Raw genomic sequence first — 27,010 nt, forward strand, 5'->3', positions numbered from 1 at the left:
GCCTCCAGCCCGCACATTTTTGTCTTAGCTCAAGAAAAATGGTCCCAGAGCAAAGGAATTCATGCAGGAGCGCACAACTTTAATGCCACTAGCTCACAAAGTAGAATTTTTGCTCACAAGATTCCACAGCTTAGAGGGAGCATTGCTAATAGCAGGGCAATTTTTTTTGTAGCAGAAACTCCTTTGCATATCAGGCCCTGTACTAAAAGCCCTGCAAGCTCTTGGAGGATTGGCTACATCAGGTAGGCTTCCCAAATCCCCCGCCTGGCCTGGAGACCCCCGATTTGGAGCCTCCTCCCCCCGCGCACCAAAAAAGGGAAAGCAGGAGGGGGAGAGAATGGCAGCCCTTCCCACCCAGCCCCGATCGCAGCAGCCAGAGCTCTTCCATTTTCTCAGGCTGCTTCCTGCCCCCAGTCAGCTGGCCGGTGAAGGGAGGGGAGCCCAGCCCTACCCCCAAAGGACCATGTGCCTTTGCACCTCCAGAGGTGAGTGAGTTCTGCCGGCTTCCTATTCCATGCCATAAAGTGCCCAGCTGGTGTGCCTGTGTTGCTGTGAGAAGCTGGCAGCAACTCGTGAGTAGAGAGGCCAGTCCCCTGCATCAGATTTGCCAGAAGGGGGGGTGGGGGTGGGGGGTGTGTGAAGAGGGAAACGTCTTCATTATTCCCTATGTGGAGATCGATTCTCATAGGGTATAATGGGGAATTGATCTGGAGGTTTCGGGGGCTCTGGGGGAGCTGTTTTTTGAGATAGAGGCACCATATTTTCAATATAGTATCTAGTGCCCCTCCCCAAAGTATTCCCCAAATTTCAAAACGATTGGACCAGGAGGTCCAATTCTATGAGCCCCAAAAGAAGGTGCCCTTATCCTTCATTATTTCCTATGGAAGGAAGACATTTTAAAAGGTGTGCTGTCCCTTTAAATGTGATGGCCAGAACTCTCTTGGAGTTCAATTATGCTTGTCACACTCTTGTTCCTGGCTCTGCCCCAATGTCTCCTGGCTCCACCCCAAAGTCTCCTGGCTCCACCCCCAAAGTCCCCAGATATTACTTGAATTGGACTTGGCAACCCTAACATCAGGGTGTGTGGCCTAATATGCAAAGGAGCCCCTGCTAGAATTCCAAGCTCTTGGAGGATTGGCTACATCAGGGGTGTGTGGCCTAATATGCAAAGGAGCCCCTGCTAGAATTCCAAGCTTTTGGAGGATTAGCTACATCAGGTGTGTGTGGCCTAATAGGCAAAGGAGCCCCTGCTAGAATCCCAAGCTCTTGGAGGATTGGCTACATCAGGGGTGTGTGCCCTAATATGCAAAGGAGTTCCTGCTACAAAAAAGCCCTGCCAAGTAAATTTTACCTACAACAGGGGTGGCCAACGGTAGCTCTCAAGATGTTTTTTGCCTACAACTCCCATCAGCCCCAGCCATCAGCCATGTTGCCTGGGGCTGATGGGAGTTGTAGGCAAAAAAAATCTGGAGAGATACCGTTGGCCACCCCTGACCTACAACAATAGCCAATTACAACAGCTTCAACATTTGCAGATGTGTGCTGACTGAAGGACCACCGTGAGCCCAGAATCCCTAGCTGCAAAGAAATGTAATGGATTCAACCATTACACCAGCCTCACTCATTTGTTTCCCTTGAGCCATGTTAAAGAGCCAGCTGGTGATGAGCTGGGGTTATGGTTGTGGTCCTCCCCTTTCCTGTCTCACTGTGCTTCAGATGCACACAAGTAGATGCCTGAGTCATGAAGCTGAGAGCCAGAGACATGCATGAGACTTTGCTTCCCGTCAGCCGACCACTCTCCTGTGAAGCGTCCTTTGATGGAATTCTCCTTGGATGACACAGACAACAGATACTGCAGAGCTGACCCAGGAAGCTGCTTGTACCAAAAGAAGGATCGGAAAGAAATGGAGACGCTGCAGGTGAGGGTGAACTCATCCCCTTCCCAGACGTTCTTCCCTGCGGGCTTTTGAATGACTTCCGAGTCACCTCTGCAGGCTGCAAGGAAACAAGAATGGAAGATCGGGTTATTTTGAACTTCTGTCTGGAGATGGCCAGAGAAACATGACTGAAAGGGATCAGTAGTTGTTTCAAAAGGGACATCAGTTTCCTTCTGTTCTTTGGGGGAGAGGATGAGGAACCATGAAATGAGTCCAGAAGAGTAACTACATTGCATCCAGAGAAAATATGGATAATGGGTGGGATGTGTATTGTAAATGGAAGATGATGATGATGACGCTGATGACGACGATGATGATAAAGATAGATAGATGATAGATAGATAGATAGATAGATAGATAGATAGATAGATAGATAGATAGATAGATAGATAGATAGATAGATAGATAGATAGATAGATAGATAGATAGGAAAAATGCCCTGGGAAAACCCCTTTTGTGGCATCATTTAAAAAAAAAATTGAGTCCTGATGCAGCTTGCATCTGTGAAAGTCAGCATCATAGTAACTCTCTTATATGCCACTAGACTCATGACATTCACTGTACCGGATTAACACAGAGAAGCCCTTCTGGTCTTTGCTTCATTCTTTGGTATCACCACCTGTTCCTAATTTTTGTGCACAGGAAGGTATGCTCCGACTTCACTGTGGGCCGAAGAGCACACAAATAGACTGCAGCATCCTGAAGAGAGGTCTGCTCCATCTTCAGAGTCGCCATCTTCCTGTCTTCCAGCGTTCCTGAGTATTTAACTGAGGACAGTCTTTGGTCTGAATACTCGTTAAGAGTCAGTATATGCTCTGGCTGTTTATGGGGAAACTGACGATACCAAAACAGGTCAAAGCTGCCATAGGTAGTGTTGAAAGAGCAGTGAAAAATGGCTTCTTGTCCCTCCACGGTGGACATCTTGGAAAGTGACTGGATCACAGAATTGCCTTGGCTAATAACTGTAGAAAGGGAGGAAATATTTGAATTCTGCTCTGTTGTATTCTGTATGGCTGACCTTTCACACATCTGTCTTTCTCTGTACTCCTTTTTGAATGTTATCAACAGCCAACTATTCCTTATAAAAAAAAAAAAGACAGAACTTGAGACACAAATTATAAATCTAGTCAGGGGTCATTTTGTAGAGAAAGAGGTGCTGATTAGCACAATTCGTTTGCATATGCCACATACCCCTGTCATCGGCACAAGGAGTGCCAAATTACACAAGTTCAGCATCTATCTTAAAATGCCTCTTGAAATATAACTGTCATAACAAAACCTTCCTCCCATCAAACTTTTAAAATTACTTTCTCCTATGTAGCTACAGCGGCATGATGAAGATTTCCATCTGTCTGCGTTATCTGTTTTGGTTATTTTCCTTTTTTTTTGGTGGGGGAAAATATTAGAATGTTTGTCAAATCTTACGAGTTCAGCAAAATTGTCACAGAGGGGTTGAACGATGGAGCCCAAAGCAAGTATTTGGGGGAGGGGGGGGTACAATAAAAAGAGTACAGTAAAATGTAGAGGTTCAGGAGCTCCATTCCTGTGAGCTCCTGTCCAAAATGAGACCTGGACCTGGTTAAATCCTCCCCTCCCCACCCCCAACATAGTCTTCCAAATTCTTCATTTTAAAACATAACCTTATTTTAAATATAAGGCCAGGTACTAGAGCAATTGGAGCCAGGAACCTAAAAAAAGTCCATGGCTCAGTTTAGCTTTCAGATGAGGCCCTTCACATTGTTCTCTTGCTGGGGTTAGGGCCTCCAGTCAGGGCCTAGAAATCTCCCAGAATTACAACTGATCTCCAAATGAAAGAGATCAGTTCCCATGGGGGAAAAAACTGCTTTTGAAGGCTGACTCTGTGACATTATAACCGGCTGAGGTCCCCAACTCAGCGCTTCCTAGGGCCCACCACCCAAATCTCCAGAATTTTCACAACTTGGAGTTGGCAACTCTGTCTCTTGCTGTCACAGTAACACGTGCAAAAGCCACAGAAAAGTCCTTTGGCTAATGGGTGACAGGAATACATATGGCTTTTTGAGAAATGCTCCACCTTTGGATGGTGAGAGAGATGTTGTTGAGTATCCCCCAAGATAACTCAATAAGCTAATTTATAAATGCCAGAATCCTATCCAATGGAAATATTTACCTGATTTCAGGAGCAGAAAGAAAGTTCCTGATACAGTCAAGATGCTGCATGTTTTAGAGAAGAGGAACATCTTTGGTTGTTCAAGTTCCGAAACTGCTTGAAATGATGCTGTTATCTCCCTCGTTGCTTGTGCTCAGAAAGATCAGAGGTGAAGATCGGAAAAGATCAGAGGCGAAGCAAATTCTTTCTCTGCTCTGCCTCGACTCCTTCCTGTCAGTTACGGAGCCTTGAGTTATGGGTTTTGGGTTGTTGTGGGTTTTTTTGAAGGGGGCTTTAAAAAGTGAAACAGGACTCTGAGACAGGTTTGACGGCTAGTGTTGCCCTCTAGTGGGTTTGATGGCTAGTGTTGCCCTCTAGTGGCGAGACACACTCTCATTCTCCATCACCTGCATGCCAAACTCTGTGGGGATAGAATACTTCTGCCGAGGAAATCTGGGAAGTGTTGTTTTGTGAAACTACAAGACATTTTTTGTTATAAACAGAGGTCATTTTGTCGAAAAAGAGGCGCCGGAGCTCGCTAACACAACTCGTTTGCACAACTCATTTGCATCTTCCACACACCCCTGATATCATGCTGCCTGGATAAATAGAGACTGTAGCACCACCGTATTGTTTTTTAGCTTTTTAACATTAATTTATATTTGTATTTATATTGCGAATTGATTTTACCTGTATTGTTATATCATGATACCATATCATGTTTTGTAAGCCGCCCTGAGCCTGCCCCGGCAGGGAGGGCGGGATATAAATAAAAACTTATTATTATTATTATTATTATTATTAGAGTGGTACAGCAGCACTGCAGTACTGTGGTCTGAACTCTGCTCACGACCTGAGTTCTACCCCAGCGAAAGATGGTTCAGGTAGCCGGCCCAAGGTTGACTCAGCCCCAGGTTGACTCAGCCTTCCATCCTTCCGAAGTCAGTCAAATAAGTCCCCTGCTTGCTGGGGGGAAGTGTAAAAGACTGGGGAAGGCAATGGCAAACCACCCCGTAAAAAGTCTGCGGTGAAAACGTTGTGAAAGAAACATCACCCCAGAGTCAGAAACGACTGGTGCTTGCACAGAGGACCTTTCCTTTTCCTTTTCCCCCTCCATTTACACTCTATGTTTATACAAAACAAAAACATTATTCACAATCGCATCCATATGCAATACTTTCAGGGGTGGCCAACGGTTGCTCTCCAGATGTTTTTTACTTACAACTCCCATCAGCCCCAGCCATCGGCCATGCTGGCTGGGGCTGATGGGAGTTGTAGGCAAAAAACCTCTGGAGAGCTACCGTTGGCCACTCCTGCAATACTTGATATTGTGGGCCCATTTCTCTACCCGCTGCTCCCATTGACCACCACTATTCTGAGAAGTGGTGAGAGATTTAAAAACTCCACAGTGAAATGTGTGGCATCGCATCACTTCTGGTAATAATAAAAAACATGAAGTGACATGGGATACTTTCCCTATGAAGAAAGGTTGAAACGCTTGGGGCTCTTTAGCTTGGAGAAACGTCGACTGTGGGGTGACATGATAGAGGTTTACAAGATAATGCATGGGATGGAGAAAGTAGAGAAAGAAGTACTTTTCTCCCTTTCTCACAATACAAGAACTCGTGGGCATTCGATGAAATTGCTGAGCAGACAGGTTAAAACGGATAAAAGGAAGTACTTCTTCACCCAAAGGGTGATTAACATGTGGAATTCACTGCCACAGGAGGTGGTGGCGGCCACAAGTATAGCCACCTTCAAGAGGGGTTTAGATAAAAATATGGAGCACAGGTCCATCAGTGGCTATTAGCCACAGTGTGTGTGTATATATAAAAAATTTTGCCACAGTGTGACACAGAGTGTTGGACTGGATGGGCTGTTGGCCTGATCCAACATGGCTTCTCTTATGTTCTTATGTTCTTACTCTAGGAATTGCTGCACACACTATGATATCACCTGCTTTGGAAGATGGTCGCCAGTGTTCCCTCTAAGTCTTATTCTGTTTTTAATGCATTGCTTTTTACTTTTCTAATCCTCTTTTAGTCCTGAGGAGAAAGGTAAACTCAAGATAAAATAAATACATAATCTCTCTGCCCTGGCAGCTAAAGAGGGACTTTGAGTCAATTTTTGTCTGTACCCCTTGGCTACAGGAAAGGCTTTGATAGAAATTGAGTCATATAGATTTCACTCACATGTGTAAGACAGCATGTTTAGTTGACCGGGGGAGATAAAGCAGAGGTTTTATCCTCACCTACCCTTAAATTTACAAACACATGCCAAATGTCACATCCAGTGTTCCCTCTATGCTGAGTAAACGTGAGCTAGCTCACAGTTTTTTCACCTCTAGCTCACACATTTCTTGTCTTAGCTCAGGAAAAATAGCCCCAGAGCACACTCATTGATTCAGTTGCTCACAGCTTTAATGTCAGTAGCTCACCAAGTAGATTTTTTATTCACAAGACTCCACAGCTTAGAGGGAGTTTTGATGGTCACTATGGAATTACATCCCCCCCCCCCCGCCCGAGGTCTCTCCACTCTCCAAACCCCACCCTGTTTTTGTACCTCAGCCTGTTGTCTCAGCCCCACTTCTGTCGTCATCCCATTAAAGAGCAGAAGTGACTTCTGGTCAGGAATTGGGGAGGGAGGAAGAGAGAGAGAGAGTCCACATTTGCCAATAATGGTGCTCCTCAGAGCAAAATCTGACAGAGACAATTGTCTCCCCCTGGACTTATTCAAATCACTGTAATTTTTTGTCCTCTGTTGGCCAAAGCTCTACTGCCTTTTCAGAAGCTGGTAGAAACCAATCCATAAACAAGCTCGCAAATGCTTTTTTATAGACACCCTCTTTTGCTACCGAGAGCAGGTGGACAGGACTAGATAGGGCTCTGTCGGTTCGCTCTTCACCAGCTTTTGTTCATTGGACAGACTCGTTGTGAGAGATATTGCAAACTGTGGTGGCATTCAAGGCATGCTTTTGTAACCAAGCAGTAGCAAAAAGTAGACTTGTATTTATTCCATCAAGAATTGTACTGACAGCGTTAGTTGCTTGTTTAAAAGAGGGTGATGCCCCAGGCTGGCATAGAGGAGGGACAGTGGCTCAGTGGTAGAGCATCTGCTTGGTAAGCAGAAGGTCCCAGGTTCAGTCCCTGACATCTCCAACTAAAAAGGGTGCAGGCAAGTAGGTGTAAAAAACCTCAGCTTGAGACCCTGGAGAGCCGCTGCCAGTCAGGCGAGGGACGGTGGCTCAGTGGTAGAGCATCTGCTTGGTAAGCAGAAGGTCCCAGGTTCAATCCCGGGCATCTCCAACTAAAAAGGGTCCAGGCAAGTAGGCATAAAAACCTCAGCTTGAGACCCTGGAGAGCCGCTGCCAGTCTGAGTAGACAAGACTGACTTTGATGGACCGAGGGTCTGATTCAGTATAAGGCAGCTTCATATGGTCATATATGTTCATAGGAGCATCTGTGGTTAGCGAGAAGCTTCACTGCCGGGATGGTGGGGCTCATCACATTGCTGCTGCTTCTGCTGTCGCCAGTGGTGTACCAAATACATAGTGCAAAATATCCCACAAACAATCCACTCCCTGCCCTACATCAGTGGTATCAGTCAGGGGACCTCCTCATCGGTGGGATCGTTTCTCATTTCCTTTATCAATACTATGAAGCCTCTTTCAGGGAACTTCCATCGTGGGACTTGTTTGACACTCCGAAGTAAGACTCCCCCCACCCCATCATAGCAGCATGGGCAAGCTGTAAACCCTAACTGTTGTTTCTATCCATCCCACAATGGTGTATGGAAATAACCCCGTGCTTCCAGAGGGGTAGTACATTGCATCAAAAAATAAACACCGGCAAAATGAGATGAATAATTGTGGGCTGCCCAGTCGCAAAGGACTCATGGTGACCCCAGGACAATGAGGTTAGAAAGGCAAAAGACGAACAAAAGTGGTTTGCTGTTGTATGCCTCTTGGTAGTAACCCGGACTTTCTTGGGGGAGAGGGAGGAGAAAAGGGAAGTGTTTCAAGGATCAGAAGCACCAGTAAGTGATTTTCCTTTCACAAGCCTTTGCAGCAAATCAGAGCGCGAGTGGATCCGTATTGTAATGAAAGGACATGTCTGGTTCGGTTCAGTTTATTGGTTTAAAAGCCTATAGGCCATGCACCATAAAAGTTAATTATAAAATCCTAAAAACTGTAAACATTTTAAAGAACAGTATAACAAAAATGTGCCACGTCTATTATACAGTTGTGGCTTAGGCTACTCAGCAGAAGTCTCAACCTTGTAGATTTCGATAGCCGTTTCCTCAGGAACTTTTCTCTCACAGCTGCATGCTTTGGGCAACGGAAAAAATGATGGGTGAGTGAGCCTATAGTTGCTAATGGGCAGTCGCAGTACCATTGACTTGCTGGGATGCCCTGAAGAACGACCCTTCATCTGTGCAGATGGAAATGCATTGCAGCGTGCCACCATATACATATGCTCTTCTCAGCTTAGGGAATGACAGTGTATGCAGATAGTGCGAGATGTCAAATTTGGTGGAATATTTAATCCCCACATAAAGTGGTGAGCATTTCCATGTAGCATCCCTTTGTAGTGCATTCCAGTCATGCTCCTTTAATTTTATAGCTCACAAAGTAGAATTTAGAGGAATTCGGGGTTTTTTGCAAGACTTGCTCAATCGCACAGGAGCTACAGAGCAAAACCTCAGCAGCATCATTCTGATTTTAGATGTTCAATGCCCTGTTTCATATATGCCTAATTGCTTGAATTTAGTATCCACAACATTAGTCCATCTTTGCTGGTATTGATCTTGTACTGATAGAGAGGTCAGAGTCGGAAAGTTATCAGCAGTCAACAATCTATGTTTATAATTAATTATGGCTTTCCAAAACAAGGTCGAGATCTTTGGTAACCCAAATCTAAATATATCACTGAGAAAGCGATGGTGGCAGAGATAAGATTTTGCAGGGGGAAATAAGATTAATAATTGTGGGCTGCCAAGTTGCCAGGAACTCATGTTGACCCCAGGATAATGGGGTTAGAAAGGCAAAAGACGAACAAAAGTGCTTTGCTATTCTATGCCTCATGATATAACCCTGGACTTTCTTGGGGAGGGGGGAGAAAAGGGAAGCGTTTCAGGGATCAGAAGCACCAATAAGTAATTTTCCTTTCACACACCTTTGCAGCAAATCAGAGTGAGAGTGGATCTGTATTGTAATGAAAGGCCACGGTTAATTTTTGCATTGTCCTCTAAAAGCGCCTTCAACTCTGCTTACAGAACCATTATGAAGTTCTACCAACACATCCTGGCCTTGGCTTTTGCCGTAAAAGAGATCAATGAGAACCCCAACATCTTGCCCAATGAGACCCTCGGGTTCCACATCTTTGAGAACTACCATGATGAGAAGTTGACCTATCTGACCACTCTGGAGCTTCTTTTCAAATCACACAATGTTGTCCCTAACTACAAATGTGACACCCAGAAAAACCTCATTGCTGCCATTGGAGGTCCTGACCGTGAGAGCTCGTTGCTCATGGCAAACATAATGGATCTCTTCAAGATTCCCCAGGTGCGTGACACACATGGGGGAATGAGACTTTTCAGGGGGAGAAGCACACCTGCAAGTCATAATCTTGAGGATGGATAGGCAGGAATGACCAGGTAGCAGTGTTCCCTCCAATATGAGTTCACTAGCTGACAGTGTTTTAGCTTCCGGCTCACACATTTTTGTCTTGGCTCAAGAAGGAAGGCCCCAGAGCAAACTAATTTATGCTAGCTAGCTCACAACTTTAATGCCAGTAGCTCACAAAGAAGAATTTAGAGGAATTAGTTTCAGAAGGGTAGCTGTGTTGGTCTCCAGTAGAAGATCTAGATTTGAGTCCAAGATGTTGGGGTGCATAAGTTTTAGACAAGCAAAGCTCCATCCATCTGATACCATCTAATTCAGGGGTGTCAAACATGCAGCCCGGTGGCCAAATCAGACCCCTGGAGGGCTCCTATCAGCCTCCCGAGCAACTAGCTGTCATCTGCTTCCTTCGCCCTCTCTCTTGCTTCCTTCTGCATAAGAGCTTGCTTTGCAAGACTTGCTCAATCGCACAGGAGCTACAGAGCAAAACCTCTATTTTCTCCATTGGCTGAGGCTTTTCCCTTGGAGAGGAGGGATAGCTTGCTTTGCCAGGCTCTCTCAACCACACAACAGAGCTACTGAGTCAAGCCTCCCTTCCTTCTGTTGGCTGAGGCTTCTCCCCCTCCTCATATCCTGGGGAAGGAAGGAAAGAGTTAGAGTTTCCTTTGCTCAGTTCCCTGGATCCCACTTTGCTCAGTTCCCTGGACCCCATAGGAGAGCTACAAAGAAAGCACCTTTAAGATCGATGAGTGCTAATGTTTTAAGATTTTTTAAAAGTTTTAATTGTGTTTGTCTGTGTCTTTTATAAAATGTATGTCTCTGCTACCTAATCTTAAATAGGTACACACATGGCCTGACCTGACATGGTCAGGCCATGTCAAGGTCTCAATTATGTCAGATTCAGCCCTCATAACAAATGAGTTAGACACCCCTGATCTAATTCATCAGATATCATCCAACAAAGGGAGCTTTAACTCTCAAAAGCACGTACTCAAAAATCTTGTTGCTCCCTAAGGTGCTGCTGCACTCAGATCTAGCTGGGAGTAAGCAGTGAGGTGGCCAAGTTTGCGGATGACACTAAATTGTTCAGGGTGGTGAGAACCAGAGAGGATTGTGAGGCACTCCAAAGGGATCTGTTGAGGCTGGGTGAGTGGGCGTCAACGTGGCAGATGAGGTTGAAAGTGGCCAAGTGCAAAGTAATGCACATTGGGGCCAAGAATCGCAGCTACAAATCCAAGTTGATGGGGTGTGAACTGGCAGAGACTGACCAAGAGAGAGATCTTGGGGTCGTGGTAGAGAACTCACTGAAAATGTCAAGACAGTGTGCAATTGCAATCAAAAGGGCCAACGCCATGCTGGGAATTATTAGGAAGGGAATTGAAAACAAATCAGCCAGTATCATAATGCCCCTGTATAAATCGATGGTGCGGTCTCATTTGGAATACTGTGTGCAATTCAGGTCAGCGCATCTCAAAAAGGATATTATAGCATTAGAAAAAGTCAAGAAAAGGGCAACTAGAATGATGAAAGGGTTGGAACACTTTCCCTATGAAGAAAGGTTGAAACGCTTGGGGCTCTTTAGCTTGGAGAAACGTGGACTGCGGGGTGACATGATAGAGGTTTACAAGATAATGCATGGGATGGAGAAAGTAGAGAAAAAAGTCCCTTTCTCACAATACAAGAACTCGTGGGCATTTGATGAAATTGCTGAGCAGTTGGGTTAAAACGGATAAAAGGAAGTACTTCTTCACCCAAAGGGTGATTAACATGTGGAATTCACTGCCAAAGGAGGTGGTGGTGGCTACAAGCATAGCCAGCTTCTTATATATATCATACTGGAATAAAAGTTAAATTTTATATCTAGTGGCCTCTTTAAGACCAGCAAAATTTCATTCAAGGTATGAGCTTTTGTGTGCAGGCACAGGTCCTCAGATAGCATTGAAATGCATCTGGAATTCAACCAGGGGTTAGAATGACAGGTGTCACATGCATAATCCTTTCAGGTTCTTTTTTTTTCTTTAACCAATTTTTTTTCTTTTAGCTTTCAAAAAGTTTACTGGAATAAAAAAAAGGAAGTGACAGAAAAACAGATTTAAATCAATACGATACAAACCAAGGAAGATATTCTAATAACAAATAGGTTAAAGTTAAGCAAACGATATAATTATACATTTTGCTCTTAATGGAGTATATATAAGGCAAAAAAACCCCCCTAAGAATATTGCTAAGAGATAGGTCGTTTTCGCACTCACCTCCAGCCGGCGCGACCCCCTCTTCACTGCGCAGGATCTGCGCGGATTTCGCACTAAATGCTGCGGAGCAGCCTTTTGCGCCGGAAACTCCCGTCGCAAAAGCCGCGCAAACGCCAAACTGCTTTTTGGCGATTTGCGTTTGAGCGGCTTTTGCGCCGGGAGTTTCTGGCACAAAAGGCTGCTCCGCGGCATTTAGTGCGAAATCCGCACAGATCCTGCGCGGTGAAGAGGGGGGTCGTGCCGGCTGGAGGTGAGTGCGAAAACGACCCCAGTATTTTTAAATAATAGTCCCCGTCAAACCAGTAGCATTGTTTTCACTGAATCCAAGCCAAGTCAGATTATCAAATCTGGAAAGGTAAGATAGAAATGGCATCCAAACTGAGTCAAAGTTAGTGCTATACAAATCCGATTCAGTTTCTTGAACAACAGATGCGATTTTGGCCGTTAGACAGAATTCAGTTGATTTCTTTATCCGTTCATTAATAGTAGGTCCATGGGTGCTTTTCCAAACTCTTGCCAAAGTCGAATTTGCTGCAGTTAACAGCAATGCAATCAGTTCCTTACGGATGGAGTGTATTTTAAAAGAGCTCCAATTGTGTAATAAAATCGATTCAATTGAAAAAGGGAATGCATATGATGTAATTTTGTGTATCTGTTCTACTACTTTCCCCAAAAAAATCTAAAATAACAGGGCATGACCACCAACAATGTTCGAATGACCCTATAGCTCCACAATTTTTCCAACATAACGGGGATGATGGTGCATACATATAATTTAATTTTGGGGGAGTGATCCTTCCAGGTTCTGATAGCAATTGGGTGTGACGTTCTGCACCAAAGGAAGTTTCCAAGCTGTCTTCAAGGGCAGATTTATGAAAAATGCATTACCGTAGTCTAGCCTTGAGGTTACCCCAGCATAGATCCATGTGGCCACATCAGCTCAGAACCCAGCTAGCAAACCAAAACTGTGGCTGTGCAGAATTTTTTTTTAAAGTTCTCTTCAAAGCGATATGATCATTTCCATAAAGTGGAATTCCTGCAAACAAAAATGCTAACTGAGATCATCCTTTGCAGTTGAAACAGTGGCAAATTGGAAGGTTCTGGGAGGTTCCCATCACCATCAAGGACATATGGGCTGAAGCACTCTCTCCCATTTTCTTTTCCAGTTATTTCATGAAACCATTGACTGTAGTCAAGCTTTTGACTGCAGTTAATTTCCTGTTTAGGTTGGTTAAAATATCTCTATTAATGAACAGGCTGTTCTTAACTCAGGAAGATCCCCATGACACAGAGTGGTAAGCTGAAGTACTGCAGTCCAAACTCTGCTCACAACCTGAGTTTGATCCCAGCAGAATCTGAGTTCAGGTAGCCAACTCAAAGTTGACTCAACCTTCCATCCTTCTGAGTTCAGTAAAATGAGTCCCCAGCTTGCTGGGGGGAAAGTGTAGATGACTGGGGAAGGCAATGCCATGAAAACGTCATGATGTGATATCACCCCATGGGTCAGTAATAGCTTGGTGCTTGCACAGGGGACTACCTTTACCTTTACCTTTTTGTTCCTAGGAAATGGAAAGGTCCCCTGTGCAAGCACCAGTCATTTCCGACTCTGGGGTGACGTTGCTTTCACAGCGTTTTCACGGCAGACTTTTTACGGGGTGGTTTGCCATTGCCTTCCCCAGTCATCTACACTTTCCCCCAGCAAGCTGGGTATTCATTTTACTGACCTTGGAAGGATGGAAGGCTGAGTCAACCTCAGGCCGGCTACCTGAACCAGCTTTTACTGGGATCGAACTCAGGTCATGAGCAGAAGGCTCCGACTGCAGTGCTGCAGTACCATCCTGCGCCACGGGGCCGCTTTTTGTTCCTAACATCTTTAAATTATCTGTGTATTTTCTCTTAGCTCACGTATGGTTCATTTACCTCAGAGGAGAGTGATGCAAAAGAGTTTCTTTTTTATCGCATGGTCCCAAACGAAGCCCATCACGACGCTGGGATTCTTCAGTTGCTTCACCATTTCGGGTGGTCATGGGTTGGGCTCCTGGCTATGAAGGATGATGGTGGAGAACATTTCATACAGACTTTGGAGCCGTTGCTTTCTCAGAATGGTATTTGTCTGGCTTTCACAGAAATAATTCCCCAGAAAGTCAAATGGGAAAATATCGATGAGTTTGGTGATATGCTTAAAAACATAGATAGGCGTTTTGCAGACAGAAACGTTAGCACAGTTCTCTGCTATGGAGATTCAAGAACAATTTTGACATTGAATTCTGTTCTTGTTACCTTGTCTGTGGCAGCTGACCGTACGTTTTGCAAGGTGTGGGTTTTGACAGCCCAAATTGATTTTGCCCTAGATGGTTACCAAAGATTTGAGGATTTCAGGTTCTTCCACGGGGCAATCTCTTTCACAGTTCACTCGCATGAACTTCTGGGTTTCCGGACATTTCTCCAAGATGTAAAAACTTATGGGAAAGAAGAAAACAATTTTCACAAGTACTTCTGGGAGGAAGCATTTGACTGTACCTTTGTCAATAGCAAGGAGACCAGAGAAGTTAACAATGCTTGTAGTGGAGAGGAGAACCTGGAAACTCTTCCTAAGACTGTTTTCGAAATGGACATGAGTGGTCATAGCTATAGCATCTATAAAGCTGCCCATGCCATGGCATATGCTCTGTATTCCATGTACTCATCTAGATCCAACCTTAGAGCAAGAAGGCATGGCAGAAGAGCTGGCTTTCAAGATCTTCAGCCTTGGCAGGTAACATCTTTGTTATGCTATACTTTAATTTCAGTGACTAGATGAGGGACGGTGGCTCAGTGGTAGAGCATCTGCTTGGTAAGCAGAAGGTCCCAGGTTCAATCCCCGGCATCTCCAAAAAAAAAAAAGGGTCCAGGCAAAATGGTGTGAAAAACCTCAGCTTGAGACCCTAGAGAGCCGCTGCCAGTCTGAGAAGGCAATACTGACTTTGATGGACCAAGGGTCTGATTCAGTATAAGGCAGCTTCATATCTTCATGAGAACAAGGCAAGACCAGCCACTCCCATGAAGAGCTGATGGAATGTTGCTGTACAGATCGATCAATCAATTCTTTATTACGGTCCAAGGACCAGCCGGTTTGAAGCAGGTAGAAAGCAGGTTTTTAAAAGCACATAGAAATAAGTTTTAAATCCATTACATTCCCTTCATCACACAATTCCTTTTCCTAAGAGCTAATACACAGGATTTCGCTACCACACGTGTTACCCATTTCTCACTATCCCTTAGCAAGAATGTCTGCAATATTTTCAGGTCTGAGGTCGCTATAGTCTTGCAAGGGTTTGAATTTAGAAAGTCGTGGGATAAGTATTTGGCATCTCTCATCCTGGTAAAGGGTATAATGTAAAAGTATGTGTGTGATAGTCTCAATTGCATTCTTCGAACAAGGGCAACAGCACTGTTGGATAGGAAAGTTGGAAAATCTACCACTTAAAACAGCAGAAGGAAAGGTGTTAATGTTGCTGTACACATTGTCCATGGACAATGCTTTGTGGGTTCATGTTGTAGTGACGGGGCTTATGGTTTTCGTTTGTCTGCCTAAGACTGTGCAGAAGCTTCTGTTTACAATCTAGGGGTGATAACAACCAGCTGCAAATACATCCACGTGGGCAGTTTAGCAAAGATGCAGAACCTGTTTTATTTCTAAATAAAGAGAGCCAGTTTGGTGCAGTGGTGAAGTGTGCAGACTCTTATCTGGGAGAACTGGGTTTGATTCCCCACTCCTCCACTTGCACCTGCTGGAATGGCCTTGGGTCAGCCATAGCTCTGGCAGAGGTTGTCCTTGAAAGGGCAGCTGCTGTGAGAGCCCTCTCCAGCCCCACCCACCTCACAGGGTGTCTGTTGTGGGGGAGGAAGATTGTGAGCCGCTCTGAGACTCTTCGGAGTGAAGGGCGGGATATAAATCCAATATCTTCATCTACTTCATGGGGTGTCTGTTGTGGGGGGGAGAGGTAAAGGAGATTGTGAGCCGCTCTGAGACTCTTTGGAGTGGAGGGCGGGATATAAATCCAATATCTTCATCTACCTCACAGGGTGTCTGTTGTGGGGGGGAGGAAGGTAAAGGAGATTGTGAGCCGCTCTGAGACTCTTTGGAGTGGAGGGCGGGATATAAATCCAATATCTTCATCTACCTCACGGGGTGTCTTTGTGGGGGTGGAGGAAGGTAAAGGAGATTGTGAGCCACTCTGAGACTCTCTGGAGTGGAGGCCGGGATATAAATCCAATCTCTTCATCTACCTCACAGGATGTCTGTTGGGGTGGGGGGGAGGTAAAGGAGATTGTGAGCCGCTCTGAGACTCTTCAGAGTGGAGAGCGGGATATAAATCCAATATCTTCTTAAATATTTGCAGCAACAGCTTTGTATGCGTCTTAACCATAAGCCATGACAACACTGAAGGCACCTAAGAAACAGCAGTAAAATATACAAATGCCACTTCTCATGTGGCATGCACATTATTCATGCCACATTGGCTTAGACCGGGGGTGGGGAACAGTGACTCTCCAGATGTTTTTTGCCTACAACTCCCATCAGCCTCAGCCAGGATGGCCAATGACTGGGGCTAATGGGAGTTGTTGGCAAAAAACATCTGGAGAGCCACTGTTCCCTACCCCTGGCTTAGACGAAGGAATAACAACTAAAAACAACCAGCTGCAAAGCATTAGACCTTGGCTGGTAATTAGTGGCTCTCCGGGATGGTAAAAGGAAGATACTTTCTTCTTTGAAGAGCTTGCTTGTGTCAGCAAGGGGCCAATGACGTGGAATCCTGGAAGATTCTGCTGGACAGTCTACAAGCAGGAGTTGCCCTATGATGTTCTGGACTTTTTATCTGTCCACAATTGGGTTTTATGCCAAGGTAATTTAGTCAGTAGCAGTGTTCCCTCTAAGCTGAGTTAGCGTGAGCGAGCGCACAAATTTTTAGCCACCAGCTCACAGACTTTTTGCCTTCGCTCAGGAAGGATGACCTCAGAGCACACTCATCGATGCAGTCGCTCGCAACTTTAATACCAGAAGCTCACAAAGTAGAATTTTTGCTCACAAGACTCTGCAGCTTAGAGGGAGCATTGGTCAGTAGTAAAGGATTTTTAACAAATTTTCTTTAACACTACGTGCTATGCACCCAGAATAAAACTTGTTAGGAACCTTTGCTGTGGTGTTGGTGTCCGTGGCTTGCAGAAGTGACCTTTTGGCCCTATAGGGTTGCCAAGTCACCCGCAGCCTCTGGAAGGGGACTGTTTTTGTGTGTGTGTGCAGCTTGCATTGGAAAAAGTGCAGAAAAGGGCAACTAGAATGATTAAAGGTTTGGAACACTTCCCCTACGAAGAAAGGTTAAAACGCTTGGGGCTCTTTTGCTTGGAGAAACGTCGACTGCGGGGTGACATGATAGAGGTTTACAAGATTATGCATGGGATGGAGAAGGTAGAGAAAGAAGTACTTTTCTCCCTTTCTCACAATACAAGAACTCGTGGGCATTCAATGAAATTGCTGAGCAGTCGGGTTAGAACAGATAAAAAAAGGTACTTCTTCACCCAAAGGGTGATTAACATGTGGAATTCACTGCCACAGGAGGTGGTGGCGGCTACAGGCATAACCAGCTTCAAGAGGGGGTTAGATAAAAATATGGAGCAGAGATCCATCAATGGCTATTAGCCACAGTGTGTATATATATATATGTATGTATATGTGTGTGTGTGTGTGTGTGTGTATATATATATATATATATATATATATATATATATATATATATATATATATATATATATATATATATATATGTGCGTGTGTGTGTGTGTGTATATATATATATATATAATTTTTTTGGCCACTGTGTGACACAGAGTGTTGGACTGGATGGGCCATTGGCCTGATCTAACATGGCTTATCTTATGTTCTTATGTGACAGTGTTGGACTGGATGGGCCACTGGCCTGATCCAACATGGCTTCTTTTATGTTCTTGCGCAGCATGATGGCATCACTCGTAAATGACACCGTCATGCCAGCTATTCTAGGACTTTCCAGGAAAACTCTATCGTTTTCCTGGATGCTCTAGCAATTTGAGAGAGAACACTAGAGTTTCCCCTCCCAAATTACTAGAGTATCCAGGAAAACCATAGAGTTTTCCTGGAAGCTCCTAGAGCAGCTGGCACGTGACATGCCGATGTGACATCGTGCTGGTGATGTCAGGGGAGGATCCCCACCACTGGTCCAATGCAGTTTGGGAACATCAGGGGCGGGGGAAACCCCACCTGGCCCAGGAACTTGGCAGCCCTATGGCCCTACCAAAGAGTGCTCCTATGGGAGTGTATGGAGGGAATGAATACCTCAAGTATCCTCCTGTTTCATTTATGGTCTATTGACTTTTCTATAGGGAACAGGGTAGGCTGGGCCTTGTGTCCTGGAGTAACCCAGCCTGGTGGCAGCCTACATGGGGGAAGGAAGAAGAACTCTGCCTCCCTGGCTCTTTGGAGTAAATTCTACAGGGCCCTGTTAGCAGGTTTCCAGACTAGCCTCCTTGCAGGGAGCTGTGGGCAGTGCCAGATTAAACCCCGTGGAGGCCCCTAGGCAGTCAAAAACTTGGGGGTCCCCTCGCAAATTATCTCAGTGTCTGAGTGCCTGCCCCACCACCCATGGCCCCGCTGCAGGCACCTTCTCAAAAGCCCCTTTGACTAAGCTGCAGACGAGAGGCAGAGAGAGGCGAACTTGGGGACGGCGTCAGCAGCAGTTCCACCAGGCAAGTCGGGTGAAGAGCAGCTCAGTCGCTGGCTGCTCGTGCAGGCTGGGAGGGCTGCAAGCAGGGGGGAAACTGGGGAGGGGAAGCCAGCCAGGGGCCCCTAAAGGCGTGGAGGACTATAGGCCACCTACTTGGCCTAATTGTTAATCCGGCTCTGGCTGGGGGGCGGGGTGTGCTGAAGGAGAACTGTTGCAGGGGCTCTACACTTGTTTCCTTTTATGCATGATTTTAAGCATCCCCCTGTTGTGGTGGTGATGGTGGAAAGCGGCATCAAGTCACAGATGGCTTATGGAGACCCCATGGGATTTGCAAGGCAAAGGATGTTCAGTGGTGGTTCACCATTGCCCGCCTCTGTAAAGAAACCATGGCATTCCTTGGTGATTTCCCCATCCAAATGCTAAACCAGGGCAGACCCTGCTTAGCTAGAGATAAGGTGAGATCGGGCTAACCAGGGCCAGCCAGGTCAAAGATGTTGGCCTCCTACCACTGCTAAATAGCTGTTGGTTTTAGGCGAATCTGATTTCCGTACTACTTGCCTAATTGGATTAAGACATTCATATTTTTGTTTACTGTTTAGAAACTCTTATTGATAATACCTATTAAGTGGGAGAGAGCCCCGTGGCACAGAGTGGTAAAGCTGCAGTACTGCAGTCCGAGCTCTCTGCTCACGGCCTCAGTTCGATCCCAGCGGAAGCTGGTTCAGGTAGCCGGCTCGAGGTTGACTCAGCCTTCCATCCTTCCGAGGTTGGTGAAATGAGTCCCCAGCTAGTTGGGAGGAAAGCGTAGATGACTGGGGAAGGCAACGGCAAACCACCCCGTAAAAAGTCTGCCGTGAAAACATTGTGAAAGCAACGTCATTCCAGAGTCGGAAAACGACTGGTGCTTGCACAGCGGACTACCTTTACCTTTAGGAGCCCCGTGGCACAGAGTGGTAAAGCTGCATACTGCAGTTGGAGCCCTCTGCTCACGACCTGAGTTTGATCCCAGCAAAAGCTGGTTCAGGTAGCCGGCTCGAGGTTGACTCAGCCTTCCATCCTTCCAAGGTTGATAAAATGAGTACCCAGCTCACTGGGGGGAAAGTGCAGATGACTGGGGAAGGCAATGGCAAACCACCCCGTGAAAAGCCTGCCATGAAAACGTTGTGAAAGCAACTTCACCCCAGAGTCAGAAAACAACTGGTGCTCGCACAGGGGACTACCTTTACCTTTATTAGGTGGGAAATAGAAGGAAATGTGTAACATGTCAAGACAGTGTGCGTTTGCAATAAAAAAGGCCAACGCCATGCTGGGAATTATTAGGAAGGGAATTGAAAACAAATCAGCCAGTATCATAATGCCCCTGTATAAATCGATGGTGCGGTCTCATTTGGAGTACTGTGTGCAGTTCTGGTCGCTGCACCTCAAAAAGGATATTATAGCATTGGAGAAAGTCCAGAGAAGGGCAACTAGAATGATTAAAGGGCTGGAGCACTTTCCCTATGAAGAAAGGTTGAAACGCTTGGGACTCTTTAGCTTGGAGAAACGTCAACTGTGGGGTGACATGATAGAGGTTTACAAGATAATGCATGGGATGGAGAAAGTAGAGAAAGAAGTACTTTTCTCCCTTTCTCACAATACAAGAACTCGTGGGCATACGATGAAATTGCTGAGCAGACAGGTTAAAACGGATAAAAGGAAGTACTTCTTCACCCAAAGGGTGATTAACATGTGGAATTCACTGCCACAGGAGGTGGTGGCGGCCACAAGTATAGCCACCTTCAAGAAGGGTTTAGATAAAAATATGGAGCACAGGTCCATCAGTGGCTATTAGCCACAGTGTATGTGTGTATATAAATTTTTTTGCCACTGTGTGACACAGAGTGTTGGACTTGATGGGCCGTTGGCCTGATCCAACATGGCTTCTCTTACGTTCTTATGTTCTTATGTGACAAGGGAAAGTCTTTCCAAATTTCAGGCTAAAGAATCCGACACCCCCTTAAAATCTATTTACATATATTTTTTTTCCCACCAGCTCCACTCATTTCTTCAAGGCCACTCCTTTAACAATTCAGCGGGAGAACAACTATCTTTTAATAACAATAGAGAAGTGGAGGGAGGATTTGACATCACAAACCTCATTACGTTCCCAAACAAATCCATCTTTACAGTGAAAGTCGGAGGATTGGATCCCACAGCTTTTGAAGGAAAAAAATTGATCGTACGCGAAGATTTAATTGTGTGGCAAACATGCTTTGCCCAGGTATGAATGGGCAGGCGGAGGGTGTGAGGGCTGCTCTGTCCTTGGGATGACAGAAATTCACAGGGCAGAATTTCCCTTTGTTATATTACTTGACCTTTGTGGCTCAGTTGGTAACACAGAGAATAACTAATTAAAAAAAAATGCTGAGCTCACAGTCTCAACCTATTCTCTGTACTGGTTTCTTTTGGAGGAGAAGGATTTGCTTTGAGCGATCCATTTCTTTACTTGGCTCCCCAGATTTCCCTCGAAAGGTCTGCAAAACGGTATCTAGCAAATCTCTTCATGGTGTCGCGATCTCAAAATTGCTGGTCAATATCATAACATTGCCACGGTTTGCTTTTCGTACAATACAATAATAGATGACTGAAGGAGGGCTAACAAGCTGAAACTGAACCTCCACAAAATGGAGGTGCTCCTAGTGGAGGGGAAAGGTCTGACCAAGAAATGGGTTATTTCCTTTTCTGGATGGGAACGCACTCCCCCTAAGGTAGCAGGTTCATAGCTTGAGGGTTTTCCGACTTCTGGACCCATCTTTCCTGTTGGATGAATGGGTGGCAGCAGTGGCCAAGGGTGCCTTTCACTAGCTTTGGCTCTTCCAGAGCAGAAAAAAAAGTTTGGCCCCTCGCCCTTGTAATAATAATAATAATAATAATAATAATAATAATAATAATAATAATAATAATAATAATAATAATAATAATAATAATTTTTAATTTGTATCCTGCCCTCCCCGCCAAAGCAGGCTCAGGGCGCCTTACATAACATAACATAAATACAATATTTCCAGTAGTCAAATAATAAAGAAACAAATTACCCCATTAAAACATTAAAAACAGAACATCGATAAAACAAATTTAAAACACAGATCAATTTGGCGTTACACATATAACATAGCTTGCATAGAGATGGAATACTACTTCCACATTAAAAAGCCAGATGGAAGAGGACAGTCTTACAGGTCCAGCGGAACTGGTTGTAACATATGCCCTGGTATTATCTGGATTAGATTACTGCAATGTGCTCTATATGGGGCTGCCCTTGCAAACTGTCTGTGGGTACAGAATGCTGCAGTCAGAATGGGACACAGGGATCATATTGCTCCACTCTTGTTCCATCTACACTAGACTCCAGTTTGCTTCCAGGATCGATTCAAACTCCTTGTAGTGACCTTAAAAGCCCAGTGCCTTTTCCCTTAAGTACTTCCCTATTCTAGGCTTCCCAACCCTCCTGCCCTGGCGAGGGACCCCAGGGTTTCCACCCTCTTCCCCCGCTTCCAAAAAAAACGGAAGCGGGGGGCGGGGAGGGAAATGGTGCCGGGGAGCATGGCGAGCCGCCCGATCCTGGGTGCCGCGCCGCTGCTGCCCCCTCCCCGCCCACCGCAGCTGCTCCTCCGAGATGGGCCCAGGCTGAGCCCATCTCGGAGGAGCAGCCAAGAGGCGGCAGCAGCACAGGGGAGGGCGAGGCAGGCCAGGAGCATGGCGAGCCGCGAATCCGGGCCCTTCTAGGACCCGGACTTGCAGCTCACCACGCCCCCGGCCCGCCTCCACCCCCCTCTCCGCTTCCACCCCAGAGGCAGAGCGGGCGAGGCCGCCGCACCGCTGCCGCCTCTTCTCTGCTCGCTGTGGCTGCTCCTCCGAGATGGGCTTAGCCTGAGCCCATCTCGGAGGAGCAGCCACGGCGAGCAGAGAAGAGGCGGCAGCTGCGGGGCGGCTCGCCACGCTCCCCGGCACCGTTTCCCCCTCCCCCCTAGCTTCACCCCAGTGTCTCCTGGCTCCACCTCCAAAGTCTCCTGGCTCCAGCCCCAAAGTCCCCAGATATTTCTGGGGTTGGACTTGGCAACTCTAACCTATTCACTCAGGTCATCTTTGGAGGCCTTGCTTCAGTTGCTCCCACCGTGTGAAGCTAAATGAGTGGTGATCCCAGAAGGGGCCTTCTCAGTCACAGCTCCAAAACTTTAGAACTCCAACCCAAGAGATTTTTCTGTCTCCCTCTATCCGTGTCTTCTGCCAGTGGACAAAGACATTTTTTGTTTTGTTTGACATACCCTCAGTAACTGTCACTGGTCTTCCTGCTTGGTTTTGGTACTACTTATTTGTGTGTTTTTAATTAAAAATTTAAATTTTTAAATGTTTTTAAAATTGTTTTAACGGGGGAGGGGGCAGGGCTCTTTTTCTAGCAGGAGCTCCTCTGCATATTAGGCCACGCCCCCCTGATGTAGCCAATCCTCCTGGAGCTTACAATAAGCCCTGTACTAAGAGCCCTCTAAGCTCTTGGAGGATTGGCTACATCAGGGGGTGTGGCCTAATATGCAGAGGAGCTCCTGCTAGAAAAAGAGCCCGGGGGCTGCAGGTTGTGTGCCACCATGGGGTTCCTGACACCTAGAAAGGGTTTATATTTTATAAATAAATGCCTTTTTGCTCTTACATTGAGTTTCTTTCATATTTTGGATAGATTCCACCTCTTTCAGAGTGTAATGTGCACTGCGAACCTGGTTCTCAGAAGAAAAGGAAGGAAGGGGAGAAATTCTGCTGTTACGATTGTTCTCCGTGCCCCAAAGGGAAGATTTCAGGGCAGAAGGGTAGGTAGGTAGATAACCAGGGTTATCTCACATGACCATTGACCACATGATAATTTACCAACTCCTTAAGCCAATAACCTACAACATTGTCCTAATGTCAGAAGTAAGAGAACACTGGAGAGAACAGGATGATAGAAACTCTCATGATCAGGGCTTTTTTTGTAGAAGGAACAACTTTGCCTACTAGGGTACACACACCCTGGTGTAGCCCATCCTCCTGGAGCTTACAGTAGGCCTTGTAAGAAGAGCCCTGTAAACTCTTGGAGGACTGGCTACATCAGGGGTGTGTGGCCCAATATGCAAAGGAGTTCCTGCTACAAAAACAGCCCTGGAGACATCTACCAACCTCTTCATCAGCAAGGTGGAAATGTAACATGTACCAGCTCTACCAGGAGAAAACATACAGCACCCTCATGTGAGTGAGAGCCCAAGGAAAAGAGCCCGGCGGACGGAATCCCTGGCTTCCACATAGCAATGGACAGGACTTTTTTTGTAGCAGGAACTCCTTTGCATATTGGGCCGCACACCCCTGATGTAGCCAATCCTCCTGAAGCTTGGAATTCTAGCAGGGGCTCCTTTGCATATTAGGCCACACACCCCTGATGTAGCCAATCCTCCTGGAGCTTGGAATTCTAGCAGGGGCTCCTTTGCATATTAGGCCACACACGCCTGATGTAGCCAATCCTCCTGGAGCTTGGAATTCTAGCAGGGGCTCCTTTGCATATTAGGCCACACAACCCTGATGTAGCCAATCCTTCTGGAGCTTGGAATTCTAGCAGAGGCTCCTTTGCATATTAGGCTACACACCCCTGATGTAGCCAATCCTCCAAGAGCTTGAAATTCTAGCAGGGGCTCCTTTCCATATTAGGCCACACAACCCTGATGTAGCCAATCCTCCAAGAGCTTGGAATTCTAGCAGGGGCTCCTTTGCATATTAGGCCACACAACCCTGATGTAGCCAATCCTCCTGGAGCTTGGAATTCTAGCAGGGGCTCCTTTGCATATTAGGCCACACACCCCTGATGTAGCCAATCCTCCAAGAGCTTAGAGTAGGCCCTGTATTAAGAACCCTGTAAGCTCCAGGAGGATTGGTTACATCAGGGGTGTGTGGCCTAATATGCAAAGTTGTTCCTGCTTCAAAGAAAAGCCCTGGTCATGATAGATGCTAGGCTACAGATTTCTACCCCCTCCACTAGCAGAGGAAGTGTGCCTCTTTATATTAGTTGCTGGAGAGCATGGGCAGAATGCCACTGCTTCAGACATTCTGCCTGTGGGCTTCCGAGAGGCAATGGGGTGGGCAACTCTGTGAACAGAATGTTCTACTTGATAGGACTTTGGCCTGATCCAGCATGGCCGTTCTTATGTAACAGAGTGAAAATGGCATGAAATCTGGGGCTTTCCAAAGCTGCATTTTCATACATTGGGTCAAGGCAACTCATGAAGGCCCATCTCTCATTCATTACAGTGGTAAGCATTGGTCCTAAATGATTTGTGAATTTGCTCTGGGATTGCCCCTTTTCCCTTTTTCCCCCCCAGACATGGAGAACTGCATTGAGTGTCCAGAAGACCAGTATCCAAGTAAGAACCGAAATCAATGCCTGGCCAAGACAATCACTTTTCTATCTTACGAAGAACCTTTAGGGATCAGTTTGGCCTCCATTGCAATGTCTTGTTTCCTGATCACAGCTTCAGTTCTTGCAGCTTTTATCAAACACAAAGACACTCCCATCGTCAAAGCCAACAACTGGGAAATCACTTCCGTTCTCCTCATTGCCCTCCTACTCTGCTTCCTCTGTTCCCTACTGTTTCTCGGACGGCCTACAAGAGTGACCTGCTGGCTCCGCCAATCAGCTTTTGGCATCGTTTTCTCCGTGGTTCTTTCATGTGTGTTGGCCAAAACCGTCACTGTGGTTGTAGCCTTCAGTTCCACCCAGCCGGGCTCCATGAGGAGGAAATGGACGGGGAAAAGACTGGCCAACATCATTGGTCTTTCTTGTCCCTTCATTCAAGCAGGGATTTGTGCGATATGGCTGGTAACCTCTCCTCCTTTCCCAGATTTTGACACACAGTCAACGAATGGGGAAATTGTGGCCGTATGTAATGAAGGATCTGTCTTCATGTTTTATATTGTCCTGGGCTACATGGGACTTCTGTCCCATATAAGCTTTGCTGTGGCTTTCTTTGCCAGGAAGTTACCAGACAGTTTTAATGAGGCCAAGTTCATCACCTTCAGTATGCTGGTGTTTTGCACTGTCTGGTTGTCTTTTGTTCCAACCTACCTGAGCACCAAAGGGAAACACATGGTAGCTGTGGAGATCTTCTCTGTCTTAGCCTCCAGTGCAGGATTGTTGGGTTGCATCTTTTCCCCCAAATGCTACATTATTTTAATGAGACCTGAGCTGAACAACAGGGAGCAGTTAAAAAGGAGAAAGAAATAAAGACCCCCATTGTCCTAGGATACGTATGGGGGAGGGAGACCAGACCTCATGAATGCAGGATGTATAACATCAGGCCTCAGATTCAGTGGGAGCTCACAGGAGCACAGCTCCTGAACCTTTCTGAGAGTTCCACCTCCTCCTTCTGAGAGCTCCACCTCCTTGTCCATTGAATAGTAAGTGCAGCTGCATAACAATCCCTGGATGAGCTCCACCACCTATTTTTCTACAAAGCGACCCCTGTATAGCAATAAAAGACAGAACCCAACTTATTCCCGTCTCCCTGCTTTCAGCGGCAATGGACTTTTCTTTTAATAGAATCGCTTGCAAGTTTACTTGTTGATGGATCTTCAAGTCGCATCCACCATCCAAGAATCAAGTTGGGAGAAAGCTCAGAGGTCACAGGACAGATGGGAAGATTTCCAATTGTACGGGATGCCTGGTCACTGAGAAGAAGATTTGCGGCTGCCTAAATTGGATGGAAAGGGTGGCCAAACTTTGGCTTGGGAGTCCCATGTGGTTCTTTCAAACATATTCTATGGCTCTCAAAGTCTTCAGTGCCCCATTGGCAGGCTTGGAGAAGGCATTTCTCTCATTAAATCACTTCTTCAAGCCAAGCCAGCCAGTGTCTTGGAGAATGCATTTAAAGTTAAAGTTGCTTTCTTTCCACCTCTCCTTACCCTCCCCATCTTTTCCCTCCCTCCCTCCCTCCCTCCCTTCCTTCCTTCCTTCCTTCCTTCCTTCCTTCCTTCCTTCCTTCCTTCCTTCCTTCCTTCCTTCCTTCCTTCCTTCCTTCCTTCCTTCCTTCCTTTGTAGCTCTCAAACATCTGACATTTATTCTATGTGGCTCTTATGCTAAGCAAGTTTGGCCACCCCTGGCTGATGGGAAGTCATACAGACATCCTCACTATACATTCCCAGCTGGGGAGCTGGATTTTGGAGCCTCTCCTCAGTTTTTAAGGCTGCGTTCATGAGAGAAAAACATAGTCCATTTGCTAAAAAATACAGTAAGCAAAACTAGTCATCACAATACAATAACAGATTCAATGTACCTAGC

Source organism: Heteronotia binoei, chromosome 15 (assembly GCF_032191835.1).
Source record: "Heteronotia binoei isolate CCM8104 ecotype False Entrance Well chromosome 15, APGP_CSIRO_Hbin_v1, whole genome shotgun sequence".
Lineage (NCBI taxonomy): Eukaryota > Metazoa > Chordata > Lepidosauria > Squamata > Gekkonidae > Heteronotia > Heteronotia binoei.